Consider the following 23,450-nt stretch of genomic DNA (forward strand, 5'->3'; position numbering starts at 1 on the left):
AGCACTCTGTTCACAGCATTGACATCAGCAAACTGCTCGCCCCCACGAGGCCATACACATGGTTGGATGCACTGCCAAATTCTCTAAAACGATGTTGGAAGCTGCTTATAGTAGAGAAATTAACATTAAATTCTCTGGCAACATCTCTGGTGGATGTTCCTGCAGTCAGCATGACAATTGCACGCTCCCTCAACTTTAGACCTCTGTAACATTGTGTTGTGTGACAAAACTGCACATTTCAAAGTGGCCTTTTATTGTCCCCAGCACAAGGTGCATCTGTGTAATGATCACGCTGTTTAATCAGATTCTTAATAAGCCACACATGTCAGGTGGATGGATTATGTTGGCAAAGGAGAAATGCCCACTAACATGGATGTAAACAAATTTGTGCAAAACATTTGAGAGAAATTAGCTTTTTTGTGCGAATAGAACTTTTCTGGGATCTTTTATTCAGCTCATGGAACATGGGACCAACACTTTACATGTTGCATTCATATTTTCTTTGTGTATGTTTTTAATGGTGTGGGATGATGGGAACATAAATGAAGTGAGGCTAGAAGTGAGAGTTCTCACTGACCTCAGAGTCCTCAGTGACCTCTGAGTCCTCACTGTCTGCCATGCCACAGTGGAACAGTAAGTCTGTTCACAAGTAGTTCCAATGAAATACATGCTCAGACAGCAGATGAACACTCAGACAAACAGTGTTGCACGATACTTTTGGTGTGTGTGTGTGTGCATGTGCGTCTGCATAGGGGTCTGCCACCTCAAACGCCACAGACAAAAATAGGTTAGCCAAGAGCAATTTCTTAAGCAACAACTTAGCTTGGACTGTCAGAGTGGTCTGGGTGGGGAGGGGAAAATGGAAAAGTAACTGTTATTACCAGAGAGGTTTAAAATGGCCTATTAACTCATTTACTGCATGGTGATGTCACCATGGAAAGGCCACATCTCCATCCCACCCAAACAGGCAGAAATTTCAGGCTGTCTTTTCAAACAGCTCTCACACTAAAAGGGCATTATCATCATTTTTTAAATGTCAGTGTTATTCCAACCTCGTAATGTGGAAACATATATACACTGCTCAAAAAAATAAAGGGAACACTAAAATAACACATCCTAGATCTGAATGAATGAAATATTCTTACTAAATACTTTTTTCTTTACATAGTTGAATGTGCTGACAACAAAATCACACAAAAATGATCAATGGAATTCAAATTTATCAACCCATGGAGGTCTGAATTTGGAGTCACACTCAAAATTAAAGTGGAAAACCACACTACAGGCTGATCCAACTTTGATGTAATGTCCTTAAAAGAAGTCAAAATGAGGCTCAGTAGTGTGTGTTGCCTCCACGTGCCTGTATGACCTCCCTACAACGCCTGGGCATGCTCCTGATGAGGTGGCGGATGGTCTCCTGAGGGATCTCCTCCCAGACCTGGACTAAAGCATCCGCCAACTCCTGGACAGTCTGTGGTGCAACATGGCGTTGGTGGATGGAGCGAGACATGATGTCCCAGATGTGCTCAATTGGATTCAGGTCTGGGGAACGGGCGGGCCAGTCCATAGCATCAATGCCTTCCTCTTGCAGGAACTGCTGACACACTCCAGCCACATGAGGTCTAGCATTGTCTTGCATTAGGAGGAACCCAGGGCCAACCGCACCAGCATATGGTCTCACAAGGGGTCTGAGGATCTCATCTCAGTACCTAATGGCAGTCAGGCTACCTCTGGCGAGCACATGAAGGGCTGTGCGGCCCCCCAAAGAAATGCCACCCCACACCATGACTGACCCACCGCCAAACCGGTCATGCTGGAGGATGTTGCAGGCAGCAGAAAGTTTTCCACAGCGTCTCCAGACTGTCACGTCTGTCACATGTGCTCAGTGTGAACCTGCTTTCATCTGTGAAGAGCACAGGGCGCCAGTGGCGAATTTGCCAATCTTGGTGTTCTCTGGCAAATGCCAAACGTCCTGCACGGTGTTGGGCTGTAAGCACAACCCCCACCTGTGGACGTCGGGCCCTCATACCACCTTCATGGAGTCTGTTTCTGATCGTTTGAGCAGACACATGCACATTTGTGGCCTGCTGGAGGTCATTTTGCAGGGCTCTGGCAGTGCTCCTCCTGATCCTCCTTGCACAAAGGCGGAGGTAGCGGTCCTGCTGCTGGGTTGTTGCCCTCCTATGGCCTCCTCCACGTCTCCTGATGTACTGGCCTGTCTCCTGGTAGTGCCTCCATGCTCTGGACACTACGCTGACAGACACAGCAAACCTTCTTGCCACAGCTCGCATTGATGTGCCATCCTGGATGAGCTGCACTACCTGAGCCACTTGTGTGGGTTGATGCTACCACTAGAGTGAAAGCACTGCCAGCATTCAAAAGTGACCAAAACATCAGCCAGGAAGCATAGGAACTGAGAAGCGGTCTGTGGTTATCACCTGCAGAACCACTCCTTTATTGGGGGTGTCTTGCTAATTGCCTATAATTTCCACCTGTTGTCTATTCCATTTGCACAACAGCATGTGACATTTATTGTCAATCAGTGTTGCTTCCTAAGTGGACAGTTTGATTTCACAGAAGTGTGATTGACTTGGAGTTACATTGTGTTGTTTAAGTGTTCCCTTAATTTGTTTTGAGCAGTGTATAAAACACAGGAACAGCACAGATAGGACACATGGGAATTCAATTGCTTAGGTAATAATCATGCTACCACATTTATGTTTTATTGTGGCACAGTGTCAGTGAGATTCAAACCAATAGTCTTCTGTTGTTTATCCATGGAATTAGTCCACTGTGCCACCAGGATAGAGCTAGATGCCATGTTTTTTGTAACTCATACAAAGCTGTTCATTTTACAGTTTTTTTTGTCGTTCAAACAGACCCCATTTCAAAGGAAATAAGCAGTCATTAAGATCAGGTGGGGCCAATTAGTGGGCACGACCAACACACCTGAACACACTTAACAAGATAGAGCACAGGTATCAAATTCATTCTAAGGTTGGCAGAGTGTCTGAGGGTTTTCGCTCCTCCCTTGTACTTGATTGATGAATTAAGGTCACTGATTAGTAAGGAACTCCCCACACCTGGTTGTCTAGGGCTGAATTTAAAGGAAAATCCTGCAGACACTAGGCCCTCCATGGAATGAGTTTGACACCCCTGAGATAGAGAACAGAGAGTTTTCTTCATGCTGAAAACAGAATGTGTATGTTTTTAAGTAACATTCTTACAATATTCTCTGAACTCTAAAGTTATCTTGTGGTTTTTATGGAAAGTTGTTAATGTTCTCAGAACAATTTGAAAGCATTACTTGAAATAGAACCATAAGAAAACCTATAGGAAACGTTAAGCTGAAGTACTGAATATTCCCATAGACGAACGTTTCTTAACGTTCTCTGAACAATGTGTGAACCTGACTTTAAATACAACCATGAGGAAAACTGTAGGAAATGTTATGCTGATGTACTGAAATTCCCAGAACATTTTCTTGACATTTCATTACTTTAACAGAATGTTTCCTAAAAGTTCCAACCTGGTTACATTTCATTAAAATGTTAGTTTTTTTGGGGGGTCACTTTCGTTAAATGTGCTGAGAATGTTCCAAAGCCAAGCAGCTATCCTGCGCCATTCCCAGAGGGTTGTATGTAAAATAACCATTGGAAAACCAAGCCCTAAAAAACATATGGTTCTCAGAACGTTAAGTGCGAGCTGGGTTGGCCAATCAGTCAACGAACATGTCACCATAATCCTGCATGCGGGTTACTTTAACCCACAAGGAGTAGCTGTGTTGACAATCTGGAATATTCATTCCGTAAACTGTCTGTCACGTCTACTCCCTACTAACCACTGGTCCTGGCAACCATTATTACACACACCTGGCGACCATTATTACGCACACCTGGCAACCATTATTACACACGCCTGGCAACCATTATTACACACGCCTGGCAACCATTATTCCGCACACCTGCCGACCATTATTACACACACCTGCCAACCATTATTACGCACACCTGGCAACCATTATTACACACACCTGCGCCCCGTCAACAGTCACTTCCTGGACTTCATTACTACCTTCATTACTTACCATTTATCTAGCACTCTGTTCTGTCAGTTAACAGGTAGCATTGTTTGTTTTCCTTGTTAGACGGTGCTCTTGTTTTGTATTAGTGCTGTGTTCCTTTTCATTAAACTCACACTGCACTTGCTGCCAGACTCCCTGTGTCTATGTTACACTTTCAGGCAACATCTTCCTTTTTACCCTTGTTTATGTGTGTTTAGCTCAAACTAGAAAACATAAATTCTGACTTAAAGCCTTGCCGTATGTTATACAAGGATGCTGAACTGAATTCAACCCTGCTAGGATGTTAGAGAGATATCTTTATCTGCAGCAAAGGTGAACCTTATATTACCTGTTTCCTGTCTCCAAGATGATATCAAAAGTGAACCATCAGAACCCATCTCCATTTAAACCATTACATCTATGTGCAGTGATTGTTACTGTGTCTCGACTAACAGCCTGTACTCATATAAATCTTGATATCATCACGTTGAATATTTTATGACTGGGAAGCACAGCAGGGATGAGGGACAGTGTACTCCCATCTCTATCACTTCTCTTAACATCCAGTTCCCTCTCGCTTGCTTTAGCATCATGACAGGCTCAGACTTTTAGCAAAGATACTATCTTCTGCCTTTCTGTAGGCAGAGGACACCCACATATAGAAACACTATGGTAACACACATGTACAGACGAATGGTGACGTGAACATATTCTCTCTCTCTCTCTCTCTCACACTAACATCTCTCTCCTCCAAACCAGGACATCCCACAGAAACTGTGGTTGTATTTGCCTGGGAGCCAACCAAATGGAGCCTGAAATGAAAAAGGGTCGCTCTGATGCATCAATATGTTGTCTGGTATTATCCATGCCACTTGTTTCTGCCTGGCTTTACATGGGTAGCACACACATGGGGGGGCTTCACCGAGCTCACCTAGCCTCACCCGGACAAAAGCATCTCTCCTCACCTAGCCTCTCACAGACAGAAGCATCTCTCCTCATCTAGCCTCTCCCAGACAGAAGCATCTCTCCTCACCTAGCCTCACCCAGACAAAAACATCTCTCCTCACCTAGCCTCTCACAGACAGAAGCATCTCTCCTCACCTAGCCTCACCCAGACAAAAGCATCTCTCCTCACCTAGCCTCTCACAGACAGAAGCATCTCTCCTCACCTAGCCTCTCCCAGACAGAAGCATCTCTCCTCATCTAGCCTCACCCAGACAAAAATATCTCTCCTCACCTAGCCTCTCACAGACAGAAGCCTCTCTCCTCACCTAGCCTCACCCAGACAGAAGCCTCTCTCCTCACCTAGCCTCACCCAGACAGAAGCATCTCTCCTCACTTAGCCTCACCCAGACAGAAGCAGATCTCCTCACTTTGCACCCTTCCCGTCTCGTTTTGTCTTATCTCATTCTGTGTCATTTGAACTCAGCATCTGCTTAATAAGGTATGTGAATATCTCTCATACGTGAAGAGCTGCATACCTGAATGGTTCAGATAGGAGGCTTGGGATGCACCTGATCTGTCTCACTGTCAATAAACAGTAAAGAGAGAAATAGTGAGGGAATTCAGAGAGCGAGAGAGAGAAGAACATTTGTTTTATCTTGCTTGAAAATGAACAAATAAGCAAACAAAACTCAGACGTGGTTACTGAAATCCAGAAGTACCTAGCTAGATGAATCATCATGTGGGAAATATCCAACATCAACCTAATCCTCTCGACAATAGAAAGCAGATAGAGGCTCTCTGAGATAAAGTGTCCCTAAAGATTAGAGGTCTCAGGAAGCAGAGTTATATTTGGATAGAGTGAGGGGAGACGATGTTTGAAGATACTTGTTTGTACCTGGAATTTACATTTCTGCCACGTTCAGAGCAAAACAGCTAAAAGTAGCTAAACTAATTAGTTTATTACGTAAAATACAAAGCTGAGTTTTTACTGTTTGTACAGTTCGCTGTTTGTCAAAAGGCTTTATTTGAATGTCAATGCTTTCAAACGGTACCCTATTCCCTATATAGTGCACTACTTTTGACCAGGGTCCATACAATACTTTTGACTACAGCCCTATTGGCTTCCTTTGCAGCCCTATATGCACTACAAAGGGAAGAGTGTGCCATTTTGGATACAGCCAATGTCATCATGACATTTTATGGAATATCGTACATCATTCATGTCCTAAGACATCAGCTTACTAAGACACTGATATGTCAATCCATCTCATCTAACGCCATCTATTCTCACTGGCTGGATACACCTGTGTGTACTGTGGTGGTGGATGATGGGGGATGATGTGGGAGAGAGATCGCTGTGGATAAAGACAGGAAAAGACAAAGAGAGAAAGACAGATGAGAGAGAGGATTGTCAGCCAGCCAGCCAGCCAGGGGAGACCAGCGGAGTGTGAGCCGAGCAATGTGCAAGGGAGTCTTACTCATCTCCCAGAGGGCACTGCAGATTAGACAAATCACATTGCTGTGAGAAGGCATTAGTCATATTCAGAAGTGCACTACTCCGGAGACCGGTATGACGCTTGAGAGCTGGGTATCGTGGCTCAAATCATACGTCTGTAATGAGTAACAACTGGTAGTGTGTTCCTGGATCGTTCAGCCCTCATCCTGGGAAGAATCAAATGAATACATGGAATTAGACACAGAGAACGCCAAAGGAAGTGCATTTTGGTTTTGGTGCTGTTTTTATTATTTACATTTGTTATGGTGTAGATCAGCTTTAATATTGGAAATATAGCTTCTATCAATGTAACTGTCTGTATAATTTCCAATTCCCCATATAAACAGTACCATTCAACATTCTGGACACACCTACTCATTCCAGGGTTTTTCTTTATTTTGACAATGTTCTACGTTGTAGAATAATAGCGAAGACATCAAAACTATGAAATAAAACATTTGTAGTAAGCACTTTTTTTTTTTATAGCAAATCAAAATATGTTATACTTGAGATTCTTCAAAGGAGCCACCCTTTGCCTTGATGACAGCTTTCTATTTTCCTTTAATATTTCCCCTAATCATCCCTCCCCTTATTGGAGTAAACTATTGGCAAACAATACTTAGGCTTCTACTTCCAAATCATACTGTCACGGTTTTCTAGGTGTGAAGGAGAGTCGGACCAAAATGCGGCGTGTCTATTGCAATCCATGTTTAATGAAGAAACACACTAAACACAAACACTACCAAAACAATAAACTTAACGAAAACCGAAACAGCCTATACTTGTGTATCCTAACACAGAACAATGACATCAGGACACTAAGGACAATCACCCACGACAAACTCAAAGAATATGGCTGCCTAAATATGGTTCCCAATCAGAGACAACGATAAACACCTGCCTCTGATTGAGAACCACTTCAGACAGCCATAGACTTAGCTAGAACACCCCACTAGCTACAATCCCCATACATACCACCTACAAAAACCCATGCCACACCCTCGCCTGACCAAATAAATAAAGATAAACACAAAATACTTCGACCAGGGTGTGACAGAACCCCCCCCCTAAGGTGCGGACTCCCGAACGCACCTCAAAACAATAGGGAGGGTCCGGGTGGGCGTCTGTCCATGGTGGCGGCTCCGGCGCGGGATGTGGACCCCACTCAATCAATGTCTTAGTCCCCTCTCCTCGCGTCCCTGGATAGTCCACCCTCGCCGCCGACCATGGCCTAGTAGTCCTCACCCAGAACCCCACTGGACTGAGGAGCAGCTCGGGACTGAGGGGCAGCTCGGGACTGAGGCAGCTCGGGACTGAGGGGAAGCTCGGGCAGGTTGATGAATCTACCAGATCCTGGCTGACTGGCAGATCTGGAAGAGTCTGGTCGACTGGCGGATCTGGAAGAGTCTGGTCGACTGGCGGATCTGGAAGAGTCTGGTCGACTGGCGGATCTGGAAGAGTCTGGTCGACTGGCGGATCTGGAAGAGTCTGGTCGACTGGCGGATCTGGAAGAGTCTGGTCGACTGGCGGATCTGGAAGAGTCTGGTCGACTGGCGGATCTGGAAGAGTCTGGTCGACTGGCGGATCTGGGAGAGTCTGGTCGACTGGCGGATCTGGGAGAGTCTGGTCGACTGGCGGATCTGGGAGAGTCTGGTCGACTGGCGGATCTGGGAGAGTCTGGTCGACTGGCGGATCTGGGAGAGTCTGGTCGACTGGCGGATCTGGGAGAGTCTGGTCGACTGGCGGATCTGGGAGAGTCTGGTCGACTGGCGGATCTGGGAGAGTCTGGTCGACTGGCGGATCTGGGAGAGTCTGGTCGACTGGCGGATCTGGGAGAGTCTGGTCGACTGGCGGATCTGGGAGAGTCTGGTCGACTGGCGGATCTGGGAGAGTCTGGTCGACTGGCGGATCTGGGAGAGTCTGGTCGACTGGCAGATCTGGGAGAGTCTGGTCGACTGGCAGATCTGGGAGAGTCTGGTCGACTGGCAGATCTGGGAGAGTCTGGTCGACTGGCAGCTCTGGCTGCTCCATGCTGACTGGCTGCTCCATGATGACTGGCTGCTCCATGATGACTGGCAGCTCTGGCTGCTCCATGCTGACTGGCAGCTCTGGCTGCTCCATGCTGACTGGCAGCTCCATGCTGACTGGCGGCTCTGGCTGCTCCATGCTGACTGGCGGCCCTGGCTGCTCCATGCTAACTGACAGCTCTGGCGGCTCCTTGCAGACTGGCAGCTCTGGCGGCTCCTTGCAGACTGGCAGCTTTAGCGGCTCCTTGCAGACTGGCAGCTCCATGCAGACTGACAGCTCCTTGCAGGCTGGCAGCTCCTTGCAGGCTGGCAGCTCTGGCTGCTTCATGTAGACTGACAGCTCTGGCTGCTCCTTGCAAACTGACAGCTCGGGCTGCTTCATGCAGACGGACAGCTCAGGCTGCTCCATGCAGACTGACAGCTCAGGCTGCTCCATGCAGACTGACAGCTCCTTGCAGACTGGCAGCTCCTTGCAGGCTGGCAGCTCCTTGCAGGCTGGCAGCTCCTTGCAGACTGGCAGCTCCTTGCAGACTGGCAGCTTGAGCGGCATCCTGCAGACAGGCAGCTCTGGCGGCTCCTTGCAGACTGGCAGCTCCTTGCAGACTGGCAGCTCCTTGCAGACTGGCAGCTCCTTGCAGACTGGCAGCTCCTTGCAGACTGGCAGCTCTGGCTGCTTCATGTAGACTGACAGTTCTGGCTGCTCCTTGCAAACTGACAGCTCGGGCTGCTTCATGCAGACGGACAGCTCGGGCTGCTTCATGCAGACTGACAGCTCATTGCAGGCTGGCAGCTCCTTGCAGACTGGCAGCTCCTTGCAGACTGGCAGCTCCTTGCAGACTGGCAGCTCGGGCTGCTTCATGCAGACTGGCAGTTCTGGCTGCGCTGAACAGGCGGGAGACTCCGATAGCGCAGTAGAGAAGAGAGGCTCTGGCTGCGCTGAACAGGCGGGAGACTCCGGCAGCGCAGGAGAGGAGAAAAGCTCTGGCTGCGCTGAACAGGCAAGGCGCACTGTAGGCCTGATGCGTAGTGCTGGCACAGGACGTGCAAGGCTAGGGATGGGCACAGGAGGCCTGATGCGTGAGACTGGAACTAACTTCACCAGCCGACTAAAACGGACCTCAGGACGAGTATGGAGCGCTAACCCAGGTGCCATCAAATCCCTGACACGTTCCGTCAGGCGAATTCTATGCAAAATGCACCAACACAGCAACTCCCTCATTTCTCTCTCCTCCAATTTCCCCATTAACTCCTTCACAGTCTCTGTTTCACTCACCTCCAACACCGGCTCTGGTTCTGGTCTCCTTGGCTCCTCACGATAAACAGGGAGAGTTGGCTCAGGTCTGGCTCCTGACTCTGCCACACTCTCCCTGAGCCCCCCCCCAAGAAATGTTTGGGGCTGACTATGGGGCCTCCGTCCGCGCCGCCTTGCTTGCTTCGCAAACTCCATTCTCCTTTATCCTTCCGCGCACTGCTCCATCGAATCCCAGGCGGGCTCCGGCACTCTCCCTGGGTCGGCCGCCCACCTGTCGATCTCCTCCCAAGTCGTATACTCCTCTTTGGGCTGCTCCTGTTGTTTCTTCTCCCGCTGCACCTTTGGGCAGCTACACTCCCCTGGTTTAGCCCAGGGTCCTCTCCCGTCGAGGATTTCCTCCCATGTCCAGAAATCCTTATTGCGCATCTCCTCGCGCTGCTCCTGCCTGTTGACACGCTGCTTGGTCCTTTTGTGGTGGGTGATTCTGTCACGGTTTTCTAGGTGTGAAGGAGAGTCGGACCAAAATGCGGCGTGTCTATTGCAATCCATGTTTAATGAAGAAACACACTAAACACAAACACTACCAAAACAATAAACTTAACGAAAACCGAAACAGCCTATACTTGTGTATCCTAACACAGAACAATGACATCAGGACACTAAGGACAATCACCCACGACAAACTCAAAGAATATGGCTGCCTAAATATGGTTCCCAATCAGAGACAACGATAAACACCTGCCTCTGATTGAGAACCACTTCAGACAGCCATAGACTTAGCTAGAACACCCCACTAGCTACAATCCCCATACATACCACCTACAAAAACCCATGCCACACCCTGGCCTGACCAAATAAATAAAGATAAACACAAAATACTTCGACCAGGGTGTGACACATACATTAAAACTGACACTGTATATTTGACATATTTGTTTGGTTTCTTGCTCTTCGTGCTGTTGGCATAATTCAACAGAGACATCGTCATCGTCACCAGGATTTCTCTCACCTGTTTTTGAGGATTTCACATCATTTTAGATCTCACATATGCCTTCCCAATTATTGTCACATCCTGTCCTTGGTCCCTTTCTCTCTCTCTCTAATGCATCACAATTTGCTGTTCAGGTCAGAGTTAGACAGTAGAGAGAGAATGAGGGATGGAGAAAGAGACAGCTGTTCCTCTTTGAAGAACAAGGGAACCAGACAGGGACTGCGTCCCACACAACACCCTTTAATGTTCACTACTGCTTTTGTTGTCTTGGTGAGAGGGACGATCAAGATGAAAGGCAGGAGTCACATCAGCTGCATTAGCACAATACAGAGTATAGGAAGGGGTTGTACGTAGACACTGGTCTAAGATCAGTTTTGTGATTCCCCAGCTCATGGTAAAGATTAGGATTTGACGGAGGGTGAGCTGATCCTCGATCTGTGCTTCATGTCTACACAGATATGGATTGACAGATGATCTGTGAAAAACAGAATTTAATATTTACAGAGCAGATTTTCCCAATGCTGTACACTGCCCATTGCATTGCTCCAGGCAAAACTATACTCTCTCAGCAATACTGTCTACTCACTGACCTTGCAAGGAAATGTCTAAAAGCTCTTAGTCTGTTAGACGGTGATTAAATCAAGGCACACATGACCATTGTGCTGTTCCCTACCTTATTAATCTATAAACCAGACAAGTGTGGCTGCCTGCTTTACACCTGTTAGATAAAGCTAGAGACTGCCTTGAGACCGAACGTCGTCCTTACACTTGTTACCGGTTCGTTGTTCCAGTTCCATTTCAACCTCAGACCAAGGTATCATTATACATACCATAGACAGAACAACAAGAGAAACAAGAAGGAACAGAAGAGAGAAAGACAAAGAGGAGAAACCAGAGGGGAGATGGATGTAGAGTGGTGGAGATGAAATAAGCCAGGTGAATAGAAACAACATTTACATTGAGAGCAGAGAAAGGGCACCTATTGGCAGAAATCCTTTCAACTGGTCTTGGTGTAACTTTCTGTTAGCCTTGAAAGTTCTGTCTGTTCATCCCTCTCAATCAGAGATAACCCAATCCTCAGGTAGAACTGTGGTTTTAACATCAAGCAACAATGGTCTATCAGTCAAACTGAATCGTATTGCATTGGACTTCAATAATATATTCTGCTTATGGGAGCAGCCTACTCTTCACAGAATCATTCTGAACTGTCAATGGGTGAGAAAGAGTCGGAAGGAAATTGTACACCAGTCCGTCCACGGGCTAGCTGTCAGACAGATAATTACTTCTATACTTGTAACAGTCGAAGCTCGGAATGAGGAAGACCCTAACATGCCAGAACTTGGAACAAAAAACTGAATAATGAACACATTCTTCTGTCAAGGACCTTGTCTTCATCCCAAATAGCACCACATCCCCTATTTAGTTCACTGATTTGGACCAGGACTCAGATCTTGTCTCCATCTCTCCCCTCAGATCCTATTTATAGGTTCCTCTCTCCCCTCAGATCCTATTTATAGGTCCCTCTCTCCCCCAGATTGTCTTAATAGGTTCCTCTCTCCCCCAGATTGTCTTAATAGGTTCCTCTCTCCCCCAGATTGTATTTATAGGTCCCTCTCTCCCCCAGATTGTCTTAATAGGTTCCTCTCTCCCCCAGATTGTCTTAAGCGGTTCCTCTCTCCCCCAGATTGTATTTATAGGTCCCTCTCTCCCCCAGATTGTATTTATAGGTCCCTCTCTCCCCCAGATTGTCTTAATAGGTTCCCCTCTCCCCCAGATTGTCTTAAGCGGTTCCTCTCTCCCCCAGATTGGATTTATAGGTCCCTCTCTCCCCCAGATTGTCTTAAGCGGTTCCTCTCTCCCCCAGATTGTATTTATAGGTCCCTCTCTCCCCCAGATTGTATTTATAGGTCCCTCTCTCCCCCAGATTGTCTTAATAGGTCCCTCTCTCCCCCAGATTGTATTTATAGGTCCCTCTCTCCCCCAGATTGTCTTAATAGGTTCCTCTCTCCCCCAGATTGTATTTATAGGTCCCTCTCTCCCCCAGATTGTATTTATAGGTCCCTCTCTCTCCCAAATTGTATTTATATCTTCCTCGGTCCCCTCAGACCTTATATATAGGTTCCTCTCTCCCACAGCTTTCTCTCTCCCCCAGATCCTATTTATAGGTTCCTCTCTCCCACAGCTTTCTCTCTCCCCCAGATCCTATTTATAGGTTCCTCTCTCCCACAGCTTTCTCTCTCCCCCAGATCCTATTTATAGGTTCCTCTCTCCCACAGCTTTCTCTCTCCCCCAGATCCTATTTATAGGTTCCTCTCTCCCACAGCTTTCTCTCTCCCCCAGATCCTATTTACAGGTTCCTCTCTCCCCCAGATCATATTTGTGTTCTTCTCTCCCCCAGATCCTATTTGTGTTCTTCTCTCCCCCAGATCCTATTTATATGTTCCTCTCTCCCCCAGATCCTATTTATGTGTTCTTCTCTCCCTCAGATCCTATTTATGTGTTCTTCTCTCCCCCAGATCCTATTTATGTGTTCTTCTCTCCCCCAGATCCTATTTATATGTTCCTCTCTCCCCCAGATCCTATTTGTGTTCTTCTCCTCCCTCCCTTCTCCCCGCCTTCTGTAGAGGCCCCTCACGGTTCCATCACTTCTCCTCCCTCCCTTCTCCCCGCCTTCTGTAGAGGCCCCTCACGGTTCCATCACTTTGTACCATCGACATTTCCTTTCCTTTGATCCTTTTCGTCCTTCTCTTCATTACCAATAGAGGCAACTCTCTTTTTTTTTTAACAGTATCTTAGTCCTTGTCAGCACTTACGAATGTCCATTTAATAATTGCTTGTGATGGAATTTTAGCCATAAAGGAGAGGGCTTTGAAATGCTAATGTGTCCAACACAGAACTCATGTTCAAAGTTAAAAGACAAGAAATGAAGAATGAAAAAAATAACCGATACCCCGCTTCCCTCAGTTGACAAACATCTGTAATCCTTTCTCTTTTTTGTCTGCCTTTTTGTTGTGGTGTGAAGCTGTGTGTGTGTTGATGTGATGGAATTGTTTACTTGTCATTAAACACAGAGGATTTTGTGTCAGTCGTTAGATTGATAGTGTGCCATTGTCAAATTAGCTGACAAACAATAGATGCTGACAGACTGGACAGAAGAAGAAAATGACAGATTGATAAAAGGCGATGAGGAATCATTACTCAAAACCACCACTGGACAGGTGGATTCTAGAGATGGATCGAAGATGGATTCAGAGATGGGCTACGGGTGAATTTAGAAGCAACTCTAAACATCTCCCCTCAAAATTAGGACATGTCCCATGACTTGAAACACACTGGGGTGTGTCTGTCAGTGTGTGTGTGTGTGCGTGTGTGTGTGTGTGTGCGTGTGTGTGTGTGTGTGCGTGTGTGTGTGTGTGCGTGTGTGTGTGTGTGTGTGTGTGTGTGTGTGTGTGTGTGTGTGTGTGTGTGTGTGTGTGTGTGTGTGTGTGTGTGTGTGTGTGTGTGTGTGTGTGTGTGTCTGTGTCTGTGTCTGTGTGTGTGTGTGTGTGTGTGTGCCAGCACAAAAGCCCTTACTTACATGTGTAAGAGTGCCGATGTTCTAGATTCTAGATGAAGCGATTTCCATAAGGACCAGGTGAGTGCCCCCAATAACACACTCTGACAATCACAACATAATGCGGGGCCTCCCACTCTTCTTCATCTACATTCATTATGCTGTAATTAGCATTAGTTCGTTAAATAAGCCACAAGGCACTCAATTATACTTCTCCTATTGGCTGACCTAAATCTGAGAGAGAACACAGAGAGACGTCAGAGAGAACAATGGCCCCGCTGATCTTTTAGTAATTATCAATTACTATGCTAATTCATCACTCACGGTCAATCCGTCCCACTAGGAGATGAGCAGAGCAGGATCAGACGATGCATTTGAATGTTTTGACGAATCGTGTGTTAGAATAAAGAGGGCTCGTTAAAGGGTCATCCAATGAGGTTGCGGGATGTTGAGACTCGCTGAGAAGTGTGACCTCTGTGACTGGTTGTTGGCTGAGGTGGAATTGAAGGCGAAGCATGGCTATGAGACTGTGAAATTATGACAATGTTTTTGTTTTCTGGAGGATTTCTGGAGGTGGTTGAAGTATAATGTAAAAATATAAATTATTGTCCTCCATGACAATGAAACAAAAATGTCTAACCATTCTTTAGGATTAATCCATGCATTTTTTCATCTTTCTGTTTTGAAGAAATTTGATGAGCATAAATCAATTGGCGAAACTTTATTTATTTTCGAAAAGCAGTTACTTTGAGTGTGCGAGTCAAACAAATCCCCATATCACCGACATGACAACGACTAAGAGATGTATCTAATGAAGCACTCTCTATCTCATTTCTCACTCAAAGACACAGCTTCTTTTTGGCAGAACAACCCCTTTTTCCGGCACAACAACTTGTTTTTCGTCACAAAACTTCTTTCTTTGTCTTTGTGCAAATGTGCCTTGTGTGTGTTTATCTACGATCTACGTCTACAGAACTATAATAATCTTAGATAGAGAGGAGGAGAGGAGTTGAGAGAGGGGGAGATGAGACAGGAGGAGCGGAGAGAGGGAGAGATGGATGGAGGGGGCCCTTTACCTCGCCCATAATGAAGGTAAGCTTTTTGTCCCTGCTGGTTTCTCCCAGGGAGAGGAGAACACATACATAAGACTTCCTCATGGTGACAGCTACCACTGATTCATTGGCCCCTAACCACACAGCTTTAAATCACACACACACACACACACACACACACACACACACACACACACACACACACACACACACACACACACACACACACACACACACACACACACACACACACACACACACACACACACACACACACACACACACACACACACAAACTGTCCCCTAAGCACAAGGCATTCAATCAGAAAGTTGGGCCCCAGACAACCGTAGGATAACTTTTCTGAACATAGATACAGGCAATGTGACCTTGTTTGGCTTTATCAGGGGGGTATATATTTGGAACACACACAGCAGTACAGTACGCACGCACGCATGCACGCACGCACACACACACACACACACACACACACACACACACACACACACACACACACACACACACACACACACACACACACACACACACACACACACACACACACACACACACACACACACACACACACACACACACACAAACACACACACTACATGATCTCCATAACAGTATGCATTTCTCTACAGTGAAGCCTCCTCTTCTCCCCACTACATACTACAGAGATCTCTCAGCCTCCTCTTCTCCCCACTACAAACTACAGAGATCTCTCAGCATCCTCTTCTCCCCGCTACATACTACAGAGATCTCTCAGCCTCCCCTTCTCACCACTACATACTACAGAGATCTCTCAGCCTCCTCTTCTCACCGCTACATACTACATATATCTCTCAGCCTCCTCTTCTCACTGCTGCATACTACAGAGATCTCTCAGCCTCCTCTTCTCCCCACTACATATTACAGAGATCTCTCAGCCTCCTCTTCTCCCCACTACATATTACAGAGATCTCTCAGCCTCCCCTTCTCACCACTACATACTACAGAGATCTCTCAGCCTCCCCTTCTCACCACTACATACTACAGAGATCTCTCAGCCTCCTCTTCTCCCCACTACATACTACAGAGATCTCTCAGCCTCCCCTTCTCACTGCTACATACTACATAGATCTCTCAGCCTCCTCTTTTTACTGCTGCATACTACAGAGATCTCTCAGCCTCCTCTTCTCCCCACTACATATTACAGAGTTCTCTCAGCCTCCCCTTCTCACCACTACATACTACAGAGATCTCTCAGCCTCCTCTTCTCACCGCCACATACTACAGAGATCTCTCAGCCTCCTCTTCTCCCCACTACATACTACAGAGATCTCTCAGCCTCCTCTTCCCACTACTGCATATTACAGAGATCTCTCAGCCTCCTCTTCTCACTGCTGCATACTACAGAGTTCTCTCAGCCTCCCCTTCTCCCCACTACATACTACAGATATCTCTCAGCCTCCCCTTCTCACCACTACATACTACAGAGATCTCTCAGCCTCCTCTTCTCCCCACTACATACTACAGAGATCTCTCAGCCTCCCCTTCTCACTGCTACATACTACATAGATCTCTCAGCCTCCCCTTCTCACCACTACATACTACAGAGATCTCTCAGCCTCCTCTTCTCCCCACTACATACTACATAGATCTATCAGCCTCCTCTTCTCACCACTACATATTACAGAGATCTCTCAGCCTCCTCTTCTCACCGCTACATACTACAGAGATCTCTCAGCCTCCTCTTCTCACCACTACATATTACAGAGATCTCTCAGCCTCCTCTTCTCACCACTACATATTACAGCGATCTCTCAGCCTCCCCTTCTCACCACTACATAAAACAGAGATCTCTCAGCCTCCCCTTCTCACCACTACATACTACAGAGATCTCTCAGCCTCCTCTTCTCACCACTACATATTACAGAGATCTCTCAGCCTCCTCTTCTCACCGCTACATACTACAGAGATCTCTCAGCCTCCTCTTCTCACCACTTCATATTACAGAGATCTCTCAGCCTCCTCTTCTCACCACTACATATTACAGAGATCTCTCAGCCTCCCCTTCTCACCACTACATATTACGGAGATCTCTCAGCCTCCCCTTCTCACCACTACATACTACAGAGATCTCTCAGCCTCCCCTTCTCACCACTACATATTACAGAGATCTCTCAGCCTCCCCTTCTCATCACTACATATTACAGAGATCTCTCAGCCTCCTCTTCCCACTGCTGCATATTATATAGATCTCTCAGCCTCCTCTTCTCACCACTACATACTACAGAGATCTCTCAGCCTCCCCTTCTCACCACTACATACTACAGAGATCTCTCAGCCTCCCCTTCTCACCACTACATACTACAGAGATCTCTCAGCCTCCCCTTCTCACAACTACATACTACAGAGATCTCTCAGCCTCCCCTTCTACCCACTACATACTACAGAGATCTCTCAGCCTCCCCTTCTCACCACTACATACTACAGAGATCTCTCAGCCTCCCTTCTCACCACTACATACTACAGAGATCTCTCAGCCTCCCCTTCTAACCACTACATACTACAGAGTTCTCTCAGCCTCCCCTTCTCCCCACTACATACTTCAGAGATCTCTCAGCCTCCCCTTCTCACCACTACATACTACAGAGATCTCTCAGCCTCCTCTTCTCCCCACTACATACTACAGAGATCTCTCAGCCTCCCCTTCTCACTGCTACATACTACATAGATCTCTCAGCCTCCTCTTTTTACTGCTGCATACTACAGAGATCTCTCAGCCTCCTCTTCTCCCCACTACATATTACAGAGATCTCTCAGCCTCCCCTTCTCACCACTACATACTACAGAGATCTCTCAGCCTCCTCTTCTCACCGCCACATACTACAGAGATCTCTCAGCCTCCTCTTCTCCCCACTACATACTACAGAGATCTCTCAGCCTCCTCTTCCCACTGCTGCATATTACAGAGATCTCTCAGCCTCCTCTTCTCACTGCTGCATACTACAGAGTTCTCTCAGCCTCCCCTTCTCCCCACTACATACTACAGATATCTCTCAGCCTCCCCTTCTCACCACTACATACTACAGAGATCTCTCAGCCTCCTCTTCTCCCCACTACATACTACAGAGATCTCTCAGCCTCCCCTTCTCACTGCTACATACTACATAGATCTCTCAGCCTCCCCTTCTCACCACTACATACTACAGAGATCTCTCAGCCTCCTCTTCTCCCCACTACATACTACATAGATCTATCAGCCTCCTCTTCTCACCACTACATATTACAGAGATCTCTCAGCCTCCTCTTATCACCGCTACATACTACAGAGATCTCTCAGCCTCCTCTTCTCACCACTACATATTACAGAGATCTCTCAGCCTCCTCTTCTCACCACTACATATTACAGCGATCTCTCAGCCTCCCCTTCTCACCACTACTTAAAACAGAGATCTCTCAGCCTCCCCTTCTCACCACTACATACTACAGAGATCTCTCAGCCTCCCCTTCTCACCACTACATATTACAGAGATCTCTCAGCCTCCCCTTCTCATCACTACATATTACAGAGATCTCTCAGCCTCCTCTTCCCACTGCTGCATATTATATAGATCTCTCAGCCTCATCTTCTCACCACTACATACTACAGAGATCTCTCAGCCTCCCCTTCTCACCACTACATACTACAGAGATCTCTCAGCCTCCCCTTCTCACCACTACATACTACAGAGATCTCTCAGCCTCCCCTTCTCACAACTACATACTACAGAGATCTCTCAGCCTCCCCTTCTACCCACTACATACTACAGAGATCTCTCAGCCTCCCCTTCTCACCACTACATACTACAGAGATCTCTCAGCCTCCCTTCTCACCACTACATACTACAGAGATCTCTCAGCCTCCCCTTCTCACCACTACATACTACAGAGTTCTCTCATTCTCCCCTTCTCCCCATTACATACTACAGAGATCTCTCAGCCTCCCCTTCTCACCACTACATACTACAGAGATCTCTCAGCCTTCTCTTCTCCCCACTACATACTACAGAGATCTCTCAGCCTCCCCTTCTCACTGCTACATACTACATAGATCTCTCAGCCTCCTCTTCTCACTGCTGCATACTACAGAGATCTCTCAGCCTCCTCTTCTCCCCACTACATATTACAGAGATCTCTCAGCCTCCCCTTCTCACCACTACATACTACAGAGATCTCTCAGCCTCCTCTTCTCACCGCCACATATTACAGAGATCTCTCAGCCTCCTCTTCTCCCCACTACATACTACAGAGATCTCTCAGCCTCCTCTTCCCACTGCTGCATATTACAGAGATCTCTCAGCCTCCTCTTCTCACTGCAGCATACTACAGAGATCTCTCAGCCTCCTCTTCTCACCGCTACATATTACAGAGATCTCTCAGCCTCCCCTTCTCACCACTACATACTACAGAGATCTCTCAGCCTCCTCTTCTCCCCACTACATACTACATAGATCTATCAGCCTCCTCTTCTCACCACTAAATATTACAGAGATCTCTCAGCCTCCTCTTCTCACCGCTACAGACTACAGAGATCTCTCAGCCTCCCCTTCTACCCACTACATACTACAGAGATCTCTCAGCCTCCCTTCTCACCACTACATACTACAGAGATCTCTCAGCCTCCCCTTCTCACCACTACATACTACAGAGATCTCTCAGCCTCCCCTTCTCACCACTACATACTACAGAGATCTCTCAGCCTCCCCTTCTCACCACTACATACTACAGAGATCTCTCAGCCTCCTCTTCTCCCCACTACATACTATATAGATCTATCAGCCTCCTCTTCTCACCACTAAATATTACAGAGATCTCTCAGCCTCCTCTTCTCACCGCTACAGACTACAGAGATCTCTCAGCCTCCTCTTCTCACCACTACATATTACAGAGATCTCTCAGCCTCCTCTTCTCACCACTACATATTACAGAGATCTCTCAGCCTCCCCTTCTCACCACTACATATTACAGAGATCGACAGCCTCCCCTTCTCACCACTACATCCTACAGAGATCTCTCAGCCTCCCCTTCTCATCACTACATATTACAGAGATCTCTCAGCCTCCTCTTCCCACTGCTGCATATTATATAGATCTCTCAGCCTCCTCTTCTCACCACTACATACTACAGAGATCTCTCAGCCTCCCCTTCTCACAACTACATACTACAGAGATCTCTCAGCCTTCCCTTCTACCCACTACATACTACAGAGATCTCTCAGCCTCCCCTTCTCACCACTACATACTACAGAGATCTCTCAGCCTCCCTTCTCACCACTACATACTACAGAGATCTCTCAGCCTCCCCTTCTCACCACTACATACTACAGAGATCTCTCAGCCTCCCCTTCTCACCACTACATACTACAGAGATCTCTCAGCCTCCCCTTCTCACCACTACATACTACAGAGATCTCTCAGCCTCCTCTTCTCCCCACTACATACTACAGAGATCTCTCAGCCTCCCCTTCTCACTGCTACATACTACAGAGATCTCTCAGCCTCCCCTTCTCACCGCTACATACTACAGAGATCTCTCTCACATTTCAGTTGAAGGCATTCAGTTGTAGTTGTACAGCTGACTATGTATTCCCCTATCCCATTTCTTACTCTTTGCCAATGCACAAAGGTTGTAGTCCACATTCAAGCATGTTTTACTTACTTCTAGAGTGTATAATCTATCATTTTGAACACCGAATCAGTTAAAAACTATCCATTGTGCCAATAGACGGTATGCACTCACATGAGATGCAACCTGTCATTATATGCCTGAGAGTCGCTGGAGCTGGGCAGAGGGGGCAGGTCGTGTCCTCGCCATACCATTGAGGTAGGTGTTTTGGTGATGGAAGCACATCATAAAAAGCTCTTATGATGAAGCTGATGTTGCTTGCCTCCATTTGCCAAAGCTCACTCCAGTTGATCTTTCTCCTCTCCAGGCCTTCCCACCACATCCATTGCCCTTGTTTAGCAAGAGAGACAGCCTTGATACTTCTTGCAGTCTCCTCCTGTCTGCGCACCTCCTCGACCACCGGCTTCCTGCGTTCAGATGTTGTTGCCTTATGTCCAATAACAGCATACTCATGTGATGATGCTCTGAGGAATGTAGAGGTATGGTATTTTATATTTTATTAGGACCCCCATTAGTTGTTGCAAAAGCTCCACACAAAACATTAAACATGACACAGAACATTGAAAGACAAGAACAGCTCATGTACAGGACTACATCATTCACTTTGTCTGGAGGAGATATGACAGACACTCACAAAGCCCTTCTCTTGGACAGACACACACACACACACACACACACAAGTCCTCTTCTAACCTTCTCCTCCCTCCCCTATCTGTGTATTGATATAGGTGTTGTGCATGAAATATCTGCTGCTGTCTTGCCTTTAGTGATTGTGAGCAGTTTTATAATACATAAAAGCGGAGGATCGCGCTTGTCAGCTCTGCTCTAAAATAAATGCAGCCATAGATTTCCAATTAAATGTGGCTAGCGGGGCTATTAGTTATCTCTAAAGGTAGTTGTCAGGGGGAAATAGAGCTAGTGCGGTTCAGGGTGATAAGGGTGCCTGTGAGAGGTGTATTTATCTGGCCTCAGACACAGCCAACCCAACGGTGAAGACAATCTCACAGCTAATAACAGAGGCACAATAATGTATGTGAGAGTGTCCTGTTGGAAAGTGAAGGAGAAAAACATACAACATTTTCAAATCCGTGTACACAAACAACAGGTGTGGTGCTAAAATACACAAATATATAGGGCTGTGGGGTGAGACAGTGATGAAGCCTAAGCTCCACCCTCTTAAACACAGACATCAATTCATTTCAGAGGGCACTAGAAAAGTCTGCAGCACCCGGCCTCACCATACTAGAATCTGAAGTCAAATGTCCACTGTTTGCTGATGATCTGGTGCTTCTGTCACCAACTAAGGAGGGAATACAGCAGCACCTAGATCTTCTGCACAGATTCTCTCAGACCTGAGCCAAAGACAAAAATAATGATGTTTCAAAAAAGGTCCAGTTGCCGGGACCACAAATACAAATTCCATCTAGACATCGTTGTCCTAGAGCAGTGGTTCCCAATCTTTTTATAGTCCCGTACCCCTTCAAACATTCAACCTCCAGCTGCGTACCACCTCTAGCACCAGGGTCAGGGCACTCTCAAATGTTGTTTTTTTGCCACCATTGTAAGCCTGCCACACACACACTATACGATACATTTATTAAACATAAGAATTAGTGTTTTTGTCACAACCCGGCTCGTGGGAAGTGACAAAGAGCTCTTATAGGACCCGGCAAATAATAATATAATAATCAATAATTTAGCTCTTTATTTAGCCATATTACATATAAAACCTTATTTGTTCATCAAAACTAATGAATAACTCACCACAGATTAATGAGAAGGGTGTGCTTGAAAGGATGCACATAACTCTGTAATGTTGGGTTGTATTGGAGAGTCTCTGTCGTAAATCATTTTCCACACACAGTCTGTGCCTGTATTTAGTTTTCATGCTAGTGAGGGCCGAGAATCCACTCTCACATAGGTACGTGGTTGCAAAGGGCATCAGTGTCTTCCCAGCGCGATTTGCCAAGGCAAGAAACTCTGAGCGCAGCCCTATCCAGAAATCTGGCAGTGGCTTCCGATTAAATCCAATTTTCTGAATGTCTACTCAAGAGTGAAGTTTTCCCGGTAGAGAGTAACGGTTAATGTGATTGGATGTTAATTATTTGACTAGGCTACCTGTATTTGACATTGCATTGTTATTTCACTGAACACTAGAAGGTTGAATTTCATTTTTGGCAGTGAAACGAGGCTACTCATTAAAACCTCACCCAAATGTATTGCCCCTTTGGAAAATATAAATGTACTATTTGAAAATGTGAGAAGAAAAAATATATATATATTTGAGGTACCCCGATGGCATTGCACGTACCCCAGTTTGGGAATACCTGTCCTAGAGCACACAAAATATACATACAGTGCATTCGGAAAGTATTCACACCCCTTGACTTTACAGTCAAGTCAAGTTACAGCATTATTC

Source organism: Oncorhynchus mykiss, chromosome 30, assembly GCF_057628025.1.
Source record: "Oncorhynchus mykiss isolate SJ-2025 chromosome 30, ASM5762802v1, whole genome shotgun sequence".
In the NCBI taxonomy this organism is placed as follows: Eukaryota; Metazoa; Chordata; class Actinopteri; order Salmoniformes; family Salmonidae; genus Oncorhynchus; species Oncorhynchus mykiss.